A 21,652-nucleotide genomic window follows, 5' to 3' on the forward strand; every position below is an offset into this window, starting at 1 on the left:
ATGACGGTCCAACAGTCGGAATCCCAACTGCCGGTACTCCCTTGCCGTGGTTGGTTGGGATCGCAACTAATGGGCATTTGAACAGTAGGGATTCCGATGTTGGTGTACTGACTGTTGGGCTGTCATCCGGCACCATAAATTAGCGCAATGGAATGTAAGCATTAACCCGTATGGATATTATACAGATGGTGCTGCGCTTATCAAGCCCATGCGCGTCCAATTCTTGGCAAGTTTCAGCAATATGGGGCGCCGAGACAGGAAGCAGGCATGCTGGATAGGCGCGGCTCCATTGGTAGTTGTAATTATAAGATGAGCCAAGTTTATTTGCTTAAAATAACATTTTGGTAATACCATATCTGTGTTCAAACATGTAATATAAATATAATTGAATCTTGTCGTTTGTATAGTTAGAAACACTTTATAATTCATTATATCTGCCCCTTCCCTCTAGAATGTAAGCTCTCATGAGCAGGGCCCTCTCTCCTCATAAGAATATATATATATATCTCTGCCACACTGATAATTGTGTCAGTGTCCTGTCTCATGATGCAACTGTCTGTATTTAATATGTACTTGTCCTAATTTGCATTGTATCGTAATTCATTATTTTCTGGTTTTTCGCTTATCTATGTATTGTCAGGTGCTGCGAAACCCTTGTGGCGCCATATAAATAATGAGATTAATAATAACCAAAACAATAACTTTTTTTTCTGTGCGTGCAGTACCATTTTTGGCCTAGAGGTGACACTGTTGGTACTTCTGACCTTAATCATCATATAGCAACATAGTAATTAAGGCTGAAAAAAGACGTTAGTCCATCAAGTTCAACCTATCTAACTTCTAACTACTGACTTGAGTAAGTCATATCTATAGGATTCCCTTAGTGGCCAACAATGTATCCAGTTTTGATTTAAATTTCATGAACAGTAGTTCCTGTAACCACCCCCACCGGCAATGAGTTCCAGAATTTTACTGCTCTAATGGTGAAGAATCCTCTTCTTAACCCCTTCCCGCCGCAGCCTGTTTTTGCCTTCCTGACAGAGCCCTTTTTTTTCAAATCTGACAGGTATCACTTAAGTGGGGATAACTTTTTTTTGCTTTTACTTATCCCAGTGATTTTGAGATTGTTTTCTCGTGACACATTGTACTTCAAGTTAGTGGTAAATTTGGGTCGATACAGTCTGTGTTTTTTTGTGAAAAATACCAAAATGTCGTAAAAAAATGGAAAATTTAGCAATTTTCAAAATGTTAAATTTTCTGCTTGTGAGACAAATAATCATACCACTCAAAATAGTTAATAACTAACATAGACCATATGTCTACTTTATGTTTCCATCATTATTTCAACATCCTTTTAATTTTTTTGGACACTAGGAGGCTTAAAATATGAATAGCAAATTCTCAAATTTTCAAGAAAATTTCAAACACTGATTTTTTTAGGGACCAGTTCAGTTCTGATGTGACTTTGAGGGACTTGTATGTGAGACACCCCCATAAATGATGCCATTTCAAAAACTGCACCCCTCACAGTATTCAAAACAACATTTTGGAAGTTTGTTAACCCTTTAGGTGTTTCACAGGAATTAAAACAAAGTGTAGGTGAAATTTCAAAATTTCATTTTTTTTGCAGATTTGCAATTTTAATACATTTTTCTAAGGAACACAGTAGATTTTACTAGAGAAATGTGACTAAAAATTGATTCCCCCAATTCTTTTGTTTTCATAAATATCCTATATGTGGCCCTAGTGTGCACGTTGACCAAACCACAGGCTTCATAATAGAAGGAGCACCTACTTGATTTTGGAGCCTCCTTTTTATGAGATTATTTTTTAGGCACCATGTAGGTTTCTAGGCACCATAAGATGCTAAATGTTAGGAACCCCCCACAAGTGACCCGATTTTGCAAACTACACCCCTCAGGGAATTCATCTAGGGGTATAGTGTACATTTCAAACCCCCAGGGGTTTCACCAATTGTGGTACAACTGGGCAGTGAAAATGAAAAATTAAATTTTTTACACAAAAATGCAGTTCTGGCTCAAAATTTTTCATTTTCACAAGGAATGAAGGAGACAAAGCACCCCAAAATCTGTGCCCCAATTTCTCCCGAGTACGGCAATGCCTCACATGTGACCAAAAAATACCATTTGGGTGCATGGCAGGACTCAGAAGGGAAGGAGTAATATTTGGATTTTGCAGCACAGATTCTGGTGGAATGTTGGTGGGTGCTATGTCGCATTAGCAAGACCCCCGAAGCACCAATACAGTGGAACCCCCCCACAAGTGACCCCATTTTGCAAACTACACCCCTCAGGGAATTCATCTAGGGGTATAGTGTACATTTCAAACCCCCAGGGGTTTCACCAATTGTGGTACAACTGGGCAGTGAAAATGAAAAATTACATTTTTTACACAAAAATGCAGTTCTGGCTCAAAATTTTTCATTTTCACAAGGAATGAAGGAGACAAAGCACCCCAAAATCTGTGCCCCAATTTCTCCCGAGTACGGCAATGCCTCACATGTGACCAAAAAATACCATTTGGGTGCATGGCAGGACTCAGAAGGGAAGGAGTGATATTTGGATTTTGCAGCACAGATTCTGGTGGAATGTTGGTGGGTGCTATGTCGCATTAGCAAGACCCCCGAAGCACCAATACAGTGGAACCCCCCCACAAGTGACCCCATTTTGCAAACTACACCCCTCAGGGAATTCATCTAGGGGTATAGTGTACATTTCAAACCCCCAGGGGTTTCACCAATTTTGGTACAACTGGGCTGTGAAAATGAAAAATTACATTTTTTTACACAAAAATGCAGTTCTGGCTCAAAATTTTTCATTTTCACAAGGAATGAAGGAGACAAAGCACCCCAAAATCTGTGCCCCAATTTCTCCCGAGTACGGCAATGCCTCATGTGTGACCAAAAAATGGCAGGACTCAGAAGGGAAGGAGTGATATTTGGATTTTGCAGCACAGATTCTGGTGGAATGTTGGTGGGTGCTATGTCGCATTAGCAAGACCCCCAAAGCACCAATACAGTGGAACCCCCCCACAAGTGACCCCATTTTGCAAACTATACCCCTCAGGGAATTCATCTAGGGGTATAGTGTACATTTCAAACCCCCAGGGGTTTCACCAATTGTGGTACAACTGGGCAGTGAAAATGAAAAATTACATTTTTTACACAAAAATGCAGTTCTGGCTCAAAATTTTTCATTTTCACAAGGAATGAAGGAGACAAAGCACCCCAAAATCTGTGCCCCAATTTCTCCCGAGTACGGCAATGCCTCATGTGTGACCAAAAAATGGCAGGACTCAGAAGGGAAGGAGTGATATTTGGATTTTGCAGCACAGATTCTGGTGGAATGTTGGTGGGTGCTATGTCGCATTAGCAAGACCCCCAAAGCACCAATACAGTGGAACCCCCCCACAAGTGACCCCATTTTGCAAACTATACCCCTCAGGGAATTCATCTAGGGGTGTAGTGTACATTTCAAACCCCCAGGGGTTTCACCAATTGTGGTACAACTGGGCAGTGAAAATGAAAAATTACATTTTTTACACAAAAATGCAGTTCTGGCTCAAAATTTTTCATTTTCACAAGGAATGAAGGAGACAAAGCACCCCAAAATCTGTGCCCCAATTTCTCCCGAGTACGGCAATGCCTCACATGTGACCAAAAAATACCATTTGGGTGCATGGCAGGACTCAGAAGGGAAGGAGTGATATTTGGATTTTGCAGCACAGATTCTGGTGGAATGTTGGTGGGTGCTATGTCGCATTAGCAAGACCCCCGAAGCACCAATACAGTGGAACCCCCCCACAAGTGACCCCATTTTGCAAACTACACCCATCAGGGAATTCATCTAGGGGTATAGTGTACATTTCAAACCCCCAGGGGTTTCACCAATTGTGGTACAACTGGGCAGTGAAAATTAAAAATTAAATTTTTTACACAAAAATGCAGTTCTTGCTCAAAATTTTTCATTTTCACAAGGAATGAAGGAGACAAAGCACCTCAAAATCTGTGCCCCAATTTCTCCCGAGTACGGCAATGCCTCACATGTGACCAAAAAATACCATTTGGGTGCATGGCAGGACTCAGAAGGGAAGGAGTGATATTTGGATTTTGCAGCACAGATTCTGGTGGAATGTTGGTGGGTGCTATGTCGCATTAGCAAGACCCCCGAAGCACCAATACAGTGGAACCCCCCCACAAGTGACCCCATTTTGCAAACTACACCCCTCAGGGAATTCATCTAGGGGTATAGTGTACATTTCAAACCCCCAGGGGTTTCACCAATTTTGGTACAACTGGGCTGTGAAAATGAAAAATTACATTTTTTTACACAAAAATGCAGTTCTGGCTCAAAATTTTTCATTTTCACAAGGAATGAAGGAGACAAAGCACCCCAAAATCTGTGCCCCAATTTCTCCCGAGTACGGCAATGCCTCATGTGTGACCAAAAAATGGCAGGACTCAGAAGGGAAGGAGTGATATTTGGATTGTGCAGCACAGATTCTGGTGGAATGTTGGTGGGTGCTATGTCGCATTAGCAAGACCCCCAAAGCACCAATACAGTGGAACCCCCCCACAAGTGACCCCATTTTGCAAACTATACCCCTCAGGGAATTCATCTAGGGGTATAGTGTACATTTCAAACCCCCAGGGGTTTCACCAATTTTGGTACAACTGGGCTGTGAAAATGAAAAATTACATTTTTTTACACAAAAATGCAGTTCTGGCTCAAAATGTTTCATTTTCACAAGGAATGAAGGAGACAAAGCACCCCAAATTCTGTGCCCCAATTTCTCCCGAGTACGGCAATGCCTCATGTGTGACCAAAAAATGGCAGGACTCAGAAGGGAAGGAGTGATATTTGGATTTTGCAGCACAGATTCTGGTAGAATGTTGGTGGGCGCTATGTCGCATTAGCAAGACCCCCAAAGCACCAATACAGTGGAACCCCCCCAAAGTGACCCCATTTTGCAAACTTTACCCCTCAGGGAATTCATCTAGGGGTATAGTGTACATTTCAAACCCCCAAGGGGTTTCACCAATTTTGGTACAACTGGGCTGTGAAAATGAAAAATTAAATTTTTTTACACAAAAATGCAGTTCTGGCTCAAAATTTTTCATTTTCATAAGGTATGAAGGAGAAAAAGCACCCCAAAATCTGTGCCCCAATTTCTCCCGAGTATGGCAATGCCTCATATGTGACCAAAAAATACCAGTTGGGTGCATGGCAGGACTCAGAAGGGAAGGAGTGATTTTTGGATTTTGCAGCTCAGATTGTGGTGGAATGAATGGTGGGTGCTATGTGGCATTAGCAAGACCCCCGAAGCACGGTGAAATGATGAACCTAATAATCCATAGATGTGTGGTATATTTTAAAACACTCCTTTATACATAGGCCGGGTTTGTCGGGGCAAGTTTCACAGTGGAAAATAGTATCCTTTCTTATTCCCTTTTTATAGCAAACTTTGCACCTTTTTTGTGTCCTGCCCTTTTTTGCAGTGGAGGGGATTTCGTTAGGAAAATGCTGCCCTGGTACAATACGGGGGCCAGTACTAGAAGTACTGGGGCCCTCTGCCTGCTGGTTCCCAAATATTAGGCCCTTTATGACTTCCTCTTGAAAGTGCATAAATGTCCCCCTCTGGCTGGTAGAACGGAATAGCACGTAAGCGTTATACAGTGCCATCTGGATGATATACACGGCCAGCTTCTTGTACCAGATTTTTGTTTTCCGCAGGGCACTGTATGGCTTCAGTACCTGATCTGAAAGATCCACTCCGCCCATGTACTTATTGTAATCTAGGATACAATTAGGTTTTGAGGTGTGGGTACCGGTACCTCGTACAGGGACGGAGGTGGTACTGTCTCCATGAATTGTTGTCAGTATAAGGACATCCCTCTTGTCCTTATATTTGACCAACAACATATTTTCGGTGCATATTCCCCTGCTTTCACCCCTTCTCAGTAATTGGGCAACGTGCGTTTTTGGGAGGCCTCTTTGGTTCTTGCGCACAGTACCGCAAGCTGCTGTACCTCTTGAACCAAGGGCCTTAAACAGGGGGATGCTAGTGTAAAAGTTATCCACATAGAGGTGATAACCTTTATCCAGGAAGGGGTGCACTAAATCCCAGACAATTTTTCCACTAACACCTACGAGGGAGGGGGGGCATTCTGGCGGTTCAATTCTTGAATCCTTCCCTTCATATACCCTAAACCTGTGTACCCTGAGGTGCTTTCACACAGCTTATACATTTTTATGCCATACCTTGCCCTCTTATTGGGAAGGTACTGGCGGAATTTAACCCTTCCTTTAAAATGTATAAGGGACTCGTCGATACAAATAAATTTTTCAGGGATGTACATCTCTGCAAATCTGGCACTGAAATGATCAATGACCGGCCTGACTTTGAATAGCCGGTCAAAGGTGGGATCATCTCTGGGTGGGCACTGTGCATTATCGGTGTAATGTAAAAATTTAAGGATTGTCTCAAAACGAGTCCGAGCCATGGCCATACGGTAAAGTGGGGTGCTGTACAGAACATCTGTACTCCAATATTGCCTAATTTCTGGCTTTTTTACTATGCCCATATGTAACACCAGACCCTAAAACGTCATCATCTCTACTGCATCTACAGGGGTCCACCTAGCAAATGATGACGTGGGGTTTTGAGCAATAAACTGCTGGGCATATAAATTACTTTGGTCCACCATTAAATTTATAAAATCATCAGAGAAAAATAATTTGAAAAAGTAAATTTCTCTGAGACCTGTTGAATCAAATTGGATTCCTGGGATGGCCAAAAACTCAGGAACCTGGGGCTCAAAATTGTCTGGTGGTGGGGTCCATACGGGATCAATCATTTGGGGGGGGGGTCTCAGCTGCTCTACGGGGGCGTCTTTGAGGGGGTCCCTCATCACTAGAGGAGGAAGGGGAGCTTAAGACGAATCCTTCAAATTCCCCGCTTGCATCACTGGCTGTGTCAGAGTCAGAGGCAAGCATGGCATATGCCTCCTCCGCTGAATACATTCTTCTGGATGACTGGGATGACATTTGGGATGCCATTTTTATTTTTGTGTTTCTGTAAGTGTAATGTTTCAACACGTGTATAGTGTAGGGGGGGTACAAACTTTATTTCAACACGGGGGGTATGTAGTGTGTATGTAGTGCAGAAAAAAAAATACTTTATACAGGAATTTGATCCCAATAAAAAAAAAAAAAATTGAAGGGGTTAAAAAAAAAAAAAGGTCCTGCGCCAAAAATTGAGCACAGATGTTGGTCAGTAACGTCCGTCACTGAACAGCGCTCAAAGGCAACAGGAATTTGATCCAAAAAAAAATATCAACCCTGTGCCAAAAATGCTGTTCAGTGATGTACGTCACTGACCAGCGCTCAGCGGCCACAGGACACCCACAAAAGCAACGTGGGTGTAAAAACTATTTAAAAAAAATAAACCACAGCACTCTCCAAAAAAAAAAACAATTTAAAAAAACTGCAGAAAAAAAATTATATCAACCCTGTGCCAAAAATGCTGTTCAGTGATGTACGTCACTGATCAGCGCTCAGCGGCCACAGGACACCCACAAAAGCAACGTGGGTGTAAAAACAATTTAAAAAAAATAAACCACAGCACTCTCCAAAAAAAACACAATTTAAAAAAACTGCAGAAAAAAAAATTATATCAACCCTGTGCCAAAAATGCTGTTCAGTGATGTACGTCACTGATCAGCGCTCAGCGGCCACAGGACACCCACAAAAGCAACGTGGGTGTAAAAACAAAACCCCACTGCACTCTCCAAAAAAAAAAAAAAACTGCAGATCAGTGATGCAGTGATGCAACACTGATTAGCAGTGAGGGGCAGCAGGCACCCAACTGTGGGTGCAACCTGACAGGGTATATATAAAAAAAAAAAACCTGGACCCCAAAAAAGTTGCTGATCAGTTAATTTATACTGATCAGCACAAAAGGGGGGGCAGCAGTCAGTTGCACAGGCAGCACAAGCTTTGGTGCAACTGACAGGTATATATATAAAAAAAATAACCCCTGCACCCCCAAAAAGTTGCTGATCAGCACAGATATACTGATCAGCACAAAAGGGGGTGCAGCAGACACAAAATATAGCACTCTCTGTCACTATCTCTGACTATCTCTCACTATCTGTCACTCTATGACACTGCAGCAGCAGCACACAGGAAGTGACAAGATCCAGTAAGCATCCAGCTGCTGGCAGCACGCTACCAGCGGTGATCAGGTAAGTATCAGGCAAGTATCAGGCAAGGATCAGGTATGTATATCACGACAGATTGGCCGGTGACCGCTCTGCACGCAATTCCAGACCGGAATGGCGTCTGCAGCGCAGTCACTGTTAGTTTAAATAACGCGCTATGGCTGTGATTGGTCCGTCGGTCAGACGGACCAATCACAGCCTTGGGGGCAGGTGGGGTGAGGTGTGGTCATCACCGGTGACCCCCTCACGCCCCCGACCCACCCGGCGGTGATTGACACCTGTGTTACCGAGCGTCATATTCGCCGGTAACACAGGAAAACGCTGCGATTGGCTGTTCACATTGAACAGCCAATCACAGTGATCGCCGACGGGGGGGAGGCATCGCCGCCCCCCCTGGACATGCTGGGACATGTCTGCTGTCAGGGACAGCAGACATGTTTAAACTGTCACCGCGTCTATAGACGCGGGGACAGTTTAAAGTCATGACGTATATATACGTCATGTGTCGGGAAGTACATCCCGGCCATGACGTATATATACGTCAAATGTCGGGAAGGGGTTAATTCAGTATGGAAATTCTGCTCCTTGAGCCTCAGTACATGTCCGCGTGTCCTAAGTATAGGCCTGTTAGTGACCAATCATCTCCCAGTTCCATATGATTCCCAATCCTGTATTTGAACATACTAATCATATCACCTCTGTTTCTCCAGTAAAAACAAATTCAGCCTCGTTAACCTATCTTTGTATTCTAGTGATTTGAGACCTTTTACTAGCTTAGTCGCCCTTTTCTGTACCTCTTCCAATTCATTTATGTCCTTTTTTTTTTTTTATTTTTTTAACATTAGATTTTTATTGAGAAAATATTTCTTGTTTTAGTTGCACAAAATATCAACATATGTTATAAAACAATTACAGTAATTGAGCAAATAAAAAGGAGGGATGGGGGTACAGAAAAAAGAAAAAGGGCGAGATTGGGAGGGGGGGTATGGGGAAGGGGGAAGTACATCAGGTACACAATGTCTCAACGACCACAAGTTGTAAATATTCTACTTGGCAATCAATCAACGGGTCAATCTCAAGTCAGGACAGGGGCCCTTGGGCTTAAACTAGGGGATCTGAGGGAAGACAGACCAATCGGGACGTTTTGCGTGGAGAGGCAGCCCATTCTCTCCCTATAATTGGACCACTTAAGCCACTTTGTGCGTATAGATGGGGACATTGTGGAAAAACCGTGATCAACTGTCTCGAATACAAAATGTTTGTGTATCTTATTTATAATCACTGATATGTTGGGGATTTCGGGTGATTTCCACAGGTAGGCCAGGGAAGCTTTTGTGGCTATCAGGATATGACCGAGGAGGTATTTGTCTTCTCCAATCGTGTCTTTGGGGAGGTAGTGGAATAGCGCCACTAGAGGATCTTTTGGGACAGTCACCCCCAGTACCTCTGAGATAAGTAGGAAAACCTCGCTCCAGAGTGTGTGAATTGCAGGGCAGCGCCAAAAGATGTGCAAAAGGTCTCCCGTCATTCCACAATTCCTCCAGCAGCTAGCTGAAACATCTGGCCAAATTGTATGTAACCGCACCGGGGTGAAGTACATTCTATGAATCAGTTTGTAAAACATCTCTGAGTGGTTTACACACCCAGAAATCTTAAAGCTCGATTTAAAAATAGCTTCCCAAATTTCTTCGTTAAAAGTGTTAGGAAGGTCTCTCTCCCACTTAACTTGTGCTGGGAACTTCACTTTTTGCTGTACGCTGAGTAAATATTGATACCACCTAGAGATATTCCCTTTCGTAGACTGGGAGGTGAGGAGAAATGTTAGGATTTTAGGGAGACCACTCTGGACTGGGGATTTTGGCATGTGTTTCTGCACCCAATTCCGTACCTGCAGATATTTGTAAAAATCCTGCTTCGGGATGTTGTATTTAGATTGAAGGGAAGAGAAGGGGGCTACAGTCCCATCAAGAAGAACATCCTGTATAGACTGCAGGCCTAAATCTCGCCAGGTATTTAGCTGTAGGTCCTGAATCGTGAGGGCTATGGAATGGAGGGATAACTGCGGGGTGGGCAAGGCCTTATCCTGAATGCTATGGATCAGACCGTGCCAAGCGGACAAGGTCGCCAGAATCGCTCTACAGTTCCTGGCTTCTCGGGTAGCCAAGGCCTCCGGCATCCAGGGAAAATCTGATAGGGAGAAAGGTAAAACTGCGTTCTGTTCTATGGATACCCACGGTTTGAGAGCATCTCTAGAGAACCAGTCCCTAATCTGGCCAAGCATACACGCCGAGTGGTATTTTTCCAAATCTGGGTACGCCACCCCCCCTACATTTTTGGCCAGAGTCAGAGTTGATCTAGCTATTCTCGGCCTTGCCCCGCCCCAGATGTATTTGGATAATAAGCGGTTAAATTTATTGCACAGAGCTTTAGGGAAGGGTCTAGGGATTGTACGAAAGAGGTACATTAGCTTGGGGAGTAAAACCATTTTTGCCGCTGCCACACGGCCGACCCAAGAGACTTCCTGCATCATCCACTCTTTTGTGATCTTTTCAAATGCCCTATATAGTGGGTCAAAGTTACAGTTCATTAGGTCCCCTTCTCTAGAAAGATTAACCCCCAGGTATTTAATCGATTTTGATTGCCATGAGTATTTGTATTTTTCTTTTAGTCTACGTAGGACCTCTTCCGGCACATTTATAGGAAGGGCTTCTGTTTTTGTCGTATTTAATTTGTAGAAGGAAATGTCTGTATAGGAGTCTAGGATACTGTGAAGGTGTGAGAGAGAGGCCTCAGGTTGGAGTAGGCATAATAAAATGTCATCAGCAAAGAGGCTGATTTTATGAGAAAGCCCGCCAATCTCAGGTCCAACGACAGATTGCCTAGATCTAATACATTGCGCTAGGGGTTCAATGGACAAGGCAAACATCAGGGGTGATAGGGGGCATCCCTGACGTGTCCCATTGGAAATATTGAATGGGGTGGAAGAACAGCCATTAGTGAATACCGAGGCCGATGGGGCGGAGTATAACGCTAACATGGATTGTAATATTCCTCCCTTGAACCCAAACCTAGTGAGAGTGGCCTTCATGTAGTCCCAGTTGAGCCTATCAAAGGCTTTTTCCGCGTCCAGGGAGAGAATTAGCATTGGGAGGCCCTGGAGTTGACAATACTCCATTAGGTTAATGACCCTCCGGGTGTTGTCGGACGCTTGCCTGCCCAGCACAAAGCCCACCTGGTCCTGGTGAATGAGTTTGGGGAGTAATGGCGATATTCTGTTGGCTATCATCTTCGCAAATATTTTGATATCCGTGTTTAATAAAGCTATGGGGCGATAGTTTTGTACCGCAGTGGGCGGCTTGCCTGGCTTCGGTATAGTAACTATTCGGGCCCCCAGCATCTCCTTAGGAAAGGAGGAGGAGTGAGAGGCTTCGTTAAAGACCGACAGGAGCACAGGTGCAAGTGTAGTCTTAAATGCTTTGAAGAAATTAGAAGGGTAGCCGTCTGGGCCTGGGGCTTTATCTGGGGGGAATGAATCGATGGCCGCCTCTACTTCACTCAGCGTCCACGGGGAGCCAAGTGCTTCGCAAGTCACTGAGTCAAGAGAGGGGAGGTCTAGCTTATCAAGGAACTTATTTATTTTAGTTAAGGTTGGTTGGGGCGTGTTGGGATCATCTTTTAGATTATACAGTTGCGAGTAGTACTCCGCGAAAGTGTCGGCTATGGTAAAAGGGTCAACTACTTTGGTACCCCTGGGGGTGTAAATTGCATGTATGCGTTCTTTGGCTCTACGGCCTCTCAATTTGCGGGCCAACAGGCGGCCTGCCTTATTGCCCAGCGTATAATATCTTTGGTTAAGCCTTTGGATATTACGGTGGACTTCTGTAAGGGAAAATGTGTTGACTGTATCCCGGGCGATTAGGAGTTGTCTAAAAAGGGCTTTATTATGAGGGTCTGCTTTATGGGCTTTTTCTAGTGTGGCTGATTTCCTTTCTGCCGAGGCTTGGCGTTGTTTGTACTGTCGCTTCATTCTAGAAGCCACTTGTATTGCTGAGCCTCGGACCACTGCCTTCAGCGCACACCAATGCGTGAAGACAGAGGTATCCGAGGGGGAGTTGGTTTTGATATATGAGTCCAGCGAATCTGACAGAGTCTGGCGAGCGTCTGGTTGTGCTATAAGATGTGTACCAAGTCTCCAGGAGCCCGGGGCGATTGTGCGTCTACTAACCTCCCAGCTAAGCAAAAGTGGGGAATGGTCTGACCAAGATATTGGGAGGATACTAATCTTGCTAATGGATGCTAGTGTCTCTCTATCCACCAACGCCATGTCAATCCTAGAGTACGACCTGTGCACATGGGAGTAAAAGGTATAGTCTCGCACTGAGGGGTGTTTGGATCTCCAGGCATCGAATAAGGCATATTCGGCGAGCAGTTGACGAAATTTAGAGGAGGGGTCGTTAGGTGGCCTCTGCTGCCGGCTTTGGGTTGGGTGTGAACGATCAATACCAGGATCGAGGACCATATTGAAATCTCCTAGTATCATTAAGGCCCCTTTCATGTGCTGTTGGAGAGTTCTGCAAAAGTTTCTGCAGAATGCTATTTGTTTGGCATTTGGAGCATAGCACGAGACCAAAGTGGTTTCAATATTATTTAAATGGCCTACAAGAATCAGGAATCTCCCTTCCGGATCCTCATATTTAGATGACAGCTGAAATGTACAGTGTTGAGCTATAAGTATTGCTACACCAGCCTTTTTTGTGGGACCGTTGGCCGTAAAACAGTGAGGGTATCTGGAGTTAGTGAAGAGGGGTGGGTTATTTTTTTGAAAATGAGTCTCTTGGACCGCTACTACTTGTGCTTTTAGTTTGTGAAAATAATTTAAAGCTACCTTTCTTTTAGAAGGGGAGTTTAAGCCCTTTGCATTGATAGATACTATGTTAACCATGACGGGCATAAGGGACAGCTGGCGTGGCGTTGATGGAATCGAGAGTATAAATTACTATACCTGATGTATAAGTAGGAGGTGTACAAGGCGACATAAAGGGGAGACATAGGGGAACTAAAACAGAAAATAAATAAAAAGACTAAGTTGATCTCTCTTGAGATCCTAGCCAGTCGCCATAACGAGGCGGCTGTGTACATAGAGTAGGGGGGGTAGTGGCATACCCCCCACCTTCTACCGTATCTCAGTAATTTAGCATAACTCTAACTAAAGGAGGAGGCCTCAGCCCCACACGACATATAACTATAAATACTTAATCAGAACATAACTGGAGTGCGAAGTAACATGCATAGGTAAATAGCAGGACCTTAAATTCTTGACTGAGGGAACTGAGGGATGTCCCAGAATGTGGTAAGTGCTTCAATATTAAGCAAGACATACAATCACACTATAGGTACTTAAACCAATCCTAGCTGGAATACAAAATAACATATATAGGTAGGTAATAGGACCCTAAGTTCTTGATTGAGAAAACTGAGAAAAGTCCCATAACGTGGTAACTGCTTCAATATTAAGCAAGACATACACTCAGACATTAATGCACATTTAGATAATGGGGAAAAGAAGCGTATATCAAACAGGTAACAGTCAGAACAAGATAACTAGGAGAGCTTACCCCCTACTCAACCACAGACCAGTCCTGCTGAAGCCTGCGGTTGGGGGAGTCAGTGGAGATGGGGTCGGTAATGTTCCACGACTGTAGTAGCCTCAGGCCTTCTTCTACAGAGTTGATAGGGACAATGGAGCCTTCACGCGTCACTAACAATTTTGTGGGGAAGCCCCATCTGTAGGGGGTACCAGCTTTCTGTAGAGCAACTGTGATAGGCTTCAGTGACCTGCGTTTCAGGAGCGTTGCGGCGGATAAGTCCCCGAAGAGCTGGATATCCCCAAGGGATGTAGCCGTGTCAGAGGATGGTCTGGCAGCTTTAAGCAGAGCTTCCTTCGTCTGGAAGTAGTGCATCCGTAAAAGGACATCACGAGGGGCATTATCCGGAGCCGCCCTGGCTTTAGGCAGGCGATGTATTCGGTCGATAAGAAGGGTTGCAGTAGAAGACTGCGGTAAAAGCCCCTTAAAGAGGTTGATAGCATAGTCATGCAGGCTACTATTCGACACCGATTCAGGGATGCCACGCAGCTTTATGTTATTACGCCGCGACCTATCTTCCAAATCCGTTACTTTGTCACGTAGCGCTCGGACCTCCGCCTCAAGTTCATTATGAGAATCTAGTAGGCTGTTGTGTGACCCCACCACCTCCTCCATCTTAGTCTCCAGGTGATTAGTGCGCCCACCTAAGTCGTCAATCGAATGTTGGCAGGCTTGTAGTGTGGCGCGGAATTCCGCGGTGACGTCATCTTTAAATTGGGTTAGAAGACACTTCATCGTGCCCACCGTCAGAGCGTCTCCATCTCCCATGGGGACCACCGTGGAGCAAGGAGCTGGCGAGGCGACCGGAGATGTCATGGGAGATGGGAGATGAGAGGCCGTGGGAGTGGCGGGAGGGATCACGTCTTTAGGTCTAGGTTGTTGAGAGGGCGGTTTGAAGAAGGAGATTTGGGGGTTTGGTTTTGGGGTCTTGGAGCGTTTGGCTGGCATGTCAATTGCGCTGTTCAGCTATGGAAGGTATCCGTTCATGGAAAGTTACATAGCAATGGGTTCCGTTTTCATAGGTGAGACCGAGGAATCCCCCTACTTTTGGCAGAAGGCGGGAGGGATCATACGTGCTAAATTGGCATAGATAGGAGTTTTAGCACTTTGAGAAGTCCCATAATTGAGACCAAAATGTAGGGCAGTCTTTTCTTTTTCAAGCTGAATCTGCCACGGCTAGTACCCCTGGTGGAAAATAAGGTGGACCCCGTAGCACCACCGCAGGGATTCTGAGTCTCTAGGTGTTGGTGTGACAGATCACACAATGATTAACCCCAGGAAGGTCAGTGGCGATGAAAGGCAGAGCTGTACCTTTAAATATGTCCCAATATAAAGCGATATAGAGCAGTCACAGCAGTGGGGACGGGAATGTCTGTATTCAGTTAGTAAATGACCAGGGCCTGTCACAGGGGGGGAGGGCCAGGTATGAAGCAGCCTGCAGCCCCCAAGATCAGGGAGTAAGATCCCTTTATCACTCTGTGTGGACGCAGAGCCTAAGAGGCCCTGACTGGTGAGAGTGAGGGGTGTCTGCCCCACTCAATATGGCCGCTGTCCACTGCCTCCAGCGCCTGGTGTGGGGTATGGAAGGGCGCTTCTCTCTGGGGGTGCCTGTGTAGGTAAGGGCTATGAGGTGCTGTCCTCCGTTGCCCGCTGTCTGGGGTGAGGTGTGTGGCTGGGGGAGCAGCAGGGGGAGCGCAGCTGCAGCTAAGCTCAGCTCCCAAGATGGCCGCCGCGTCCTCAGTGAGAAGCCTGAGGCGGCCTCACAGGCTCTCCCTACCTTCTAGGAGGGGGGCTGAGCCCCTGGTGATGTCTGGCAGCGGTGGGGGGCACCTCCGGAACAAGAAACTGCTGAAAAACGGGTTCTCCCGTCGCGATCGCCGCTGCGGAGCTCCGGCGGCGGGTGCGGCTCAAAATCGAGGCCCCGGCTTGTAGGGGTACTAGGCCGCAATCCGCAGAGACCTCTAGAAGGGGTCTCCCGATTCTGCAGCTGTTCCCACGCTGTCCCCCGCTGGTCTGGGGTGTCGCTGGGGTGGGTAGGGGTGCTGATGATTACCCAAATAGTGGGTTTTAAAGCACTTTGTTGGAAGGGTAAGCAGGAGCTCTGGCTTCTTGCTTCCTCCTTCTTCCTCGCTCAGGCCACGCCCCATTTATGTCCTTTTTAAGGTGCAGTGCCCAGAAGTGAACACAATATTCCAAGTGTCGTCTCACCAATGCCTTATAGGCACTATCACATTGGCATCCCTTAAATCCATACCCCTTTTAATGTATGCCAGTGGTTTGCTTTTGCTGCTGCACTTGAGCAGTGTGCACTATTACTCAATTTTCATCTATGAAGAACCGCAAGTCCTTCTCTACAGCAGAATTCCCTATAATAACTCAATTTAGCCTATAAGTAGCTTGTTCATTTTTGTTCCCATAATGAATTACTTAAAATTTTTCAACGTTAAACTGCATTTTCCACCTTTCCAGTTTATTTAAGTCACTTTGTAGTGTTTCCACATCCTCTTTAGAGTTAATTTCCAAACTCATTTTCGTGTCATCAGCAAATATTGCAATTTTACTCACTGTCACTTCCAATATCACTAATGACAATATTTAACATGGTAGATCCCAATATCGAACCTTGCGGGACTCCAGCAGCTGGAATGTATGCCATTTACCCACCACTCTCTGTCCCCGTTTGTTCAACCAGTTTTTTATCCAATTACAAATTGTATCTCCTAACCCTAAATTACCTAGTTTCATTAATAACCTTTTATGAGGCACTGTGTCAAAAGCTTTAGCAAAATCAAGCAGTATTACAGATTTCCCTAAGTCCAGCACCCTACTGACATCCTCATAGAAGCAAATTAAATTAGTCTGACGCACTCTATTTTTGAGGAACCCATGCTGAGCCTTACTTATTACTTTCTCCGGTTCTAAGAAATTGTGTATACTATCTCTAATTATTCCTTCTAATATTTTCTCCACAATGGATGTAAGGCTGACCAGTCTACAATGTTCAGGGTTAGTTTTGCTACCTTTCTTCCATATTGGTACTACGTTCGCTATGTGACAGTCCCTTGTCACATTATTTTTTTTAGTATACTAGGGTGTATTTTGTCCAGGCCAGGAGATTTGTTACTATTTAGGTTCTGTAATCTAATTTTGACTATTTGTCACTCAAACACACAGTTTGGTAGCTATCAAGAGCTGAGAATTTTATCTGTGGGAGATCTTCTGAAGATACTGAAGCAAACAATTCATTGAATAATTCCGCTTTCTATTTTCCTTCTATTACCAGGGTACCCTGCTTATTTTTTAGTGGGCCAATATTTTTCTTCCTTAACCGTTTCCCGTTTATATAACTGTAGAATTTTTTGGGATTAGATTTTCTATCTGCGGCTATTTTACATTCAGTCTCTAATTTAGCCATCTTGATTGTATTTTTACATTTCTTATTACCTTCATTATATGCGGCAAATGATCTGGATGTCCCATCTTGTTTAAACGCTTTGAATGCCCTCCTTTTTTTTCTTTTTTTTTTTAGTATTTCAAATTTGACTTTGCTGTTGAGCCACATAGGTTTCCTTTTCACATTTGTTCTTTTATTTACCCTAGGAATAAATTTATCATTTCCCTCCAGCAGTATTTTTTTTTAAAGTTTGCCACCTTTTAGTAGTATCCATACCTCTAAATAATTCCTTCCAGTTTATATACTTTAAGGACTCCGCAAACTTATCAAAGTTTGCTTTTCTGAAATTTAAGGACCTAATTGCTCCAATATTAGTATCTTAGTAATAATAATATCTTTAGATCAAATGTGATCATATTGTGATCAATGTTCCCCAATTTCTTCCTTATGGTTATGTTAGTAAGAATGTCCCCATAACTTTTTACTATGTTAGTTAATCTATGTATGTTAAGAATGTCCCCATCCTTTGGCTCCATCTCTCCATAGACAGCAGTATGAACAGCGACACCTGTAGGCTGTAACACAGGATAGTAATGGTGCACAGAGCACTACAGCACAGAGTATAGAGGTACTACCCATTTAATTTGAATCAAACCTATTTGTTATATTTTATAATATTGTGTAGTATGTTAGAGCTTTATAGATAAAGAAAAATAATGTACTCGTAAAAGTATAAGTGCCCTAGGATGCCACCTTTGCAATGGGTTACATTTCTGCCCAGCTTGAGCTTCCGCTCAACAGCCATTGGGTGCTTCAGTGATTGTGTTTCCATGACCCAACAGCTGTATACATGCCTGAAATCACCATGTGTAGTGCCAGCCTTCAGCGGAGTGGTGTACAGCACACCCTCATTGGACTCCGTGAAAACATGTTCTTTGGATGAATCTGGCTTTGCTGACTGTCAAGAAAATGTTTCTGGCCAGAGTGCTAGTGTAGTTAGAAAACCCTTCTGATTAATTATTTAGGTATACTACTGTAATTTATTGTATTGTATTTAAAATGTGCCCTTTACTGATATTTCCATCACATTGCATAATAACAGAACCCATGTTCTAAAGAGCCATCTTAACTTCAACCCTATTGAAACCTTTGCCTTGTACCACTCTTGCACCACGCTCAACGATTCCCAGTTTTTACGCACGTGCCCCAACTAAGAGCCATTGGGAGCTTTCTCCGCCCACTGCAGACTGCTTCTATAATGCCCAGATTCACAGACCCCTTCCTACTGCGAACTGTAATATTTATTGGGGTAGGAATTATTTTTCATGGTTTGTAAATGATTTCGGTGTAAGGAAATCCTATTGCTACAGCATACATTGACATTCGAGAAAATTGTATGTTTGGGATAGCAGTTTGGAGAAAGGCCCTTTCCTCTTTCAACAAGACTATATCCCCATGCACAAAGGGGAGGTGCATCACAAACTGGTGTTCTGAGTTTGGTATGGAAGAACCAGACTGTTCTTTTTTTTTTTTTTTTAGTTTAAATATTCTTTATTCAATTTTCCGTACATATAAAAACAGAGAAACAGTTACAACATTTACCTTACATACCACATACAATTGACATTACATTTAAATGATGTAGGTACAGTTTACTGTCTTAATTCTAATAACTAGTTCCAGGTTATCAGTTATTCACATACTAGAGTTAACTTGCTAGCCCTTTCCTCCTTTTCCCCTTCCCAATACGTTATATTATTATCTTTTATTTTACGCATTTGTGAGCATACGAGTAATTACAGAGGACTTCAGCTATTGATCCACGTTCTCCCTCTTTCCAGCCCCTTCCCCACTTTCTTCCATTGTGTAGTATGTGACATTAGTGTTATTCCTCGTTCTATTTCTTAGTACAAAACATTCGTCTTTACAACAGTGATTTACCAAATTTAAACTTATAGTAGTGTCTAGTGTCTACTAAGACTATCTTAGGATATTTATTATAGTGATCAAGTGATTACTTATAAAGTGAGCTTTTTCTATATAGCTGTAAGAAAAAAAAAAAAAAAATAAAAAAAAAAAAATAAATATTATTTTAATAGAGCCTTTGCCCTTATTTCTGTGAGCATAATACCTTTACAATTTTTATTCCTATAAACATGTGAGTGTTTAATATAAATTATATCTATTACCATCTTTAAAATGGGAGAAAGGGTCTTTAGTTATTACCACGTTTGGAAAGGGGGACTGGGGTGTTGATAATCAATATACTTAATCTGACGTATATTGCGGCATCATACACTAGCAAGCTTTGTTCCTCTGTTTCTAAATTACTTGAGTGCTCTACCATACATTATTTAATATTTGCTATACACCTGCCAAATAACATCATATATATACTAGGGTTTATACATTTTTGATCGACACCAACCATCCCATTTATCATGATATACAGAGATTGTATTTCTTTCGTAAAACATGTATTTCTCATGTCTGTGTACCTCATTTGCTAGTTCGGTCCATTTTGCTATTTCTGGTTGTTTTGATGAGAACCATTCACGGGCAATTATGACCTTAGCCAGTGTAAACATACACATGACATATTGGTATATCTCTTTAGAACATAGTTCTCTCAGTTCCAGACCAAAGATACAGACTCCAGGACTATATTGTATGTTAATCGGGACTGTGGAAGTAACAACATTCCAGACTTTCTTCCAGAATGCAGACACGGCGGGGCATTCCCATAATAGATGCCAGAATCCTGCCTCATCCTCCCCGCACCTTGGGCAATATGCATCTGTTCTCAGGCCGCATTTAAAGAGTGTTTCTGGTGTTCGGTATACCCTATGCAGGATATAATAGTATATTTGCTGATATCTGGTACACATCGTGGCATACTTTATTGAGCCCAGTATTTTTTTCCATTGCTCCCCCGTAATTGGACCTATATCTTTTTCCCATTTTTCTTTAAGGCGGTCCGAGACATCTGGATATTGACTATTATTAATATTAGTATAGAGTCGGGATATTTGCCCTTTACCATTTGTTCTTTTTAACAGCATTTTAATAGGGGATGAGTATGTTTCTAATGTAAGACCCTTAAACTGTTTATTAATAGCGTGTCGTAGTTGTAGATATCTAAAAAAGAATTTATGTGGGATGTTAAATTCACTCTGAATCTGGGCAAATGATTTAAGATATCCATTAGTATAAAGCTGTCCGACATTGTTTATTCCATTATGTTGCCATATATTGTCTGACGATATTTTGACCAGTTCTAAATAGTTATTGTTATTCCAGAGGGGAGATTCGTTTTCTATACCACTGCTTTTATATATTATATGTACACTTCTCCATACTAATATAGCTTGTCGCACCAGGGGGAGTAGTCTGTTTGTTTTTGTCCCTGATAATAATATATATAGGGGGTAGTCTATCTGTCCAAATTGTTCTTTTAAAAGAATTTGTAGGGTCTTGTCGATGTTATTAGTGACCCAGCCAGTTAGGTTTGCCAGTTGAGAAGCTATATAGTAGTTTCTAAGATTCGGGAGCGACAGGCCCCCCATTTCTTTTGATTTGCATAAAGTTTTTAATGCTACTCGTGCGGGTTTGTCTTTCCATATAAAAGAAGATACTAAGCGTTCTATATCTGTAAATAATTTCTTGGGTAGATATATAGGGGAGTTTTGCCATACATACAGGTATTTCGGTTGAGTTATCATTTTAAACATATTTACTCGACCCATGACAGTTATTGGTAACTTTTTCCAGGTACGCATTCTTACCTTAAAGGCCTCCGTTATTGGGTCAACATTCAGTGCTATATATTCTTTTGCCTGAGGAGTCACCCATATCCCTAGGTATTTAAATTTTAATGTCCAGTTTAACGGACTTTTTTCATAGAATATATCTGGTATAATACCAGAGACTGGAAGTATATTTGATTTGTCCCAATTTATTTTTAGGCCTGAGTGAATACCAAAACTGGTCACTGTGTCTAGTAGAGCATGCAGTGATTTATCTGCGTCCGCTAGAAACAACAACATATCATCTGCGTATAAAGCGATTACGTCCTCTGAGTCCCCAATTTGAATCCCTCTTATCTCTGAGTTTAAACGAATAATGGAAGCCAGCGGCTCAATTGCAATGGCAAATAATGCAGGGGACAAGGGGCACCCCTGCCTTGTTCCCCTGCTCAATTTAAACTTGTCCGACACAAAACCATTGACCATGACTCTAGCTTCCGGTGCAGAGTACAAGAGCTTTATCCAGCTGATGAACCTTGGTCCGAAAGCATATTTGTTCAGTACGGCCCATAAGTAGTTCCATTCTACTGTATCAAAGGCCTTTGCCGCGTCCAAAGACACGACA

This window comes from Crinia signifera, chromosome 6 (assembly GCF_055691185.1).
Source record: "Crinia signifera chromosome 6, ASM5569118v1, whole genome shotgun sequence".
NCBI lineage: Eukaryota > Metazoa > Chordata > Amphibia > Anura > Myobatrachidae > Crinia > Crinia signifera.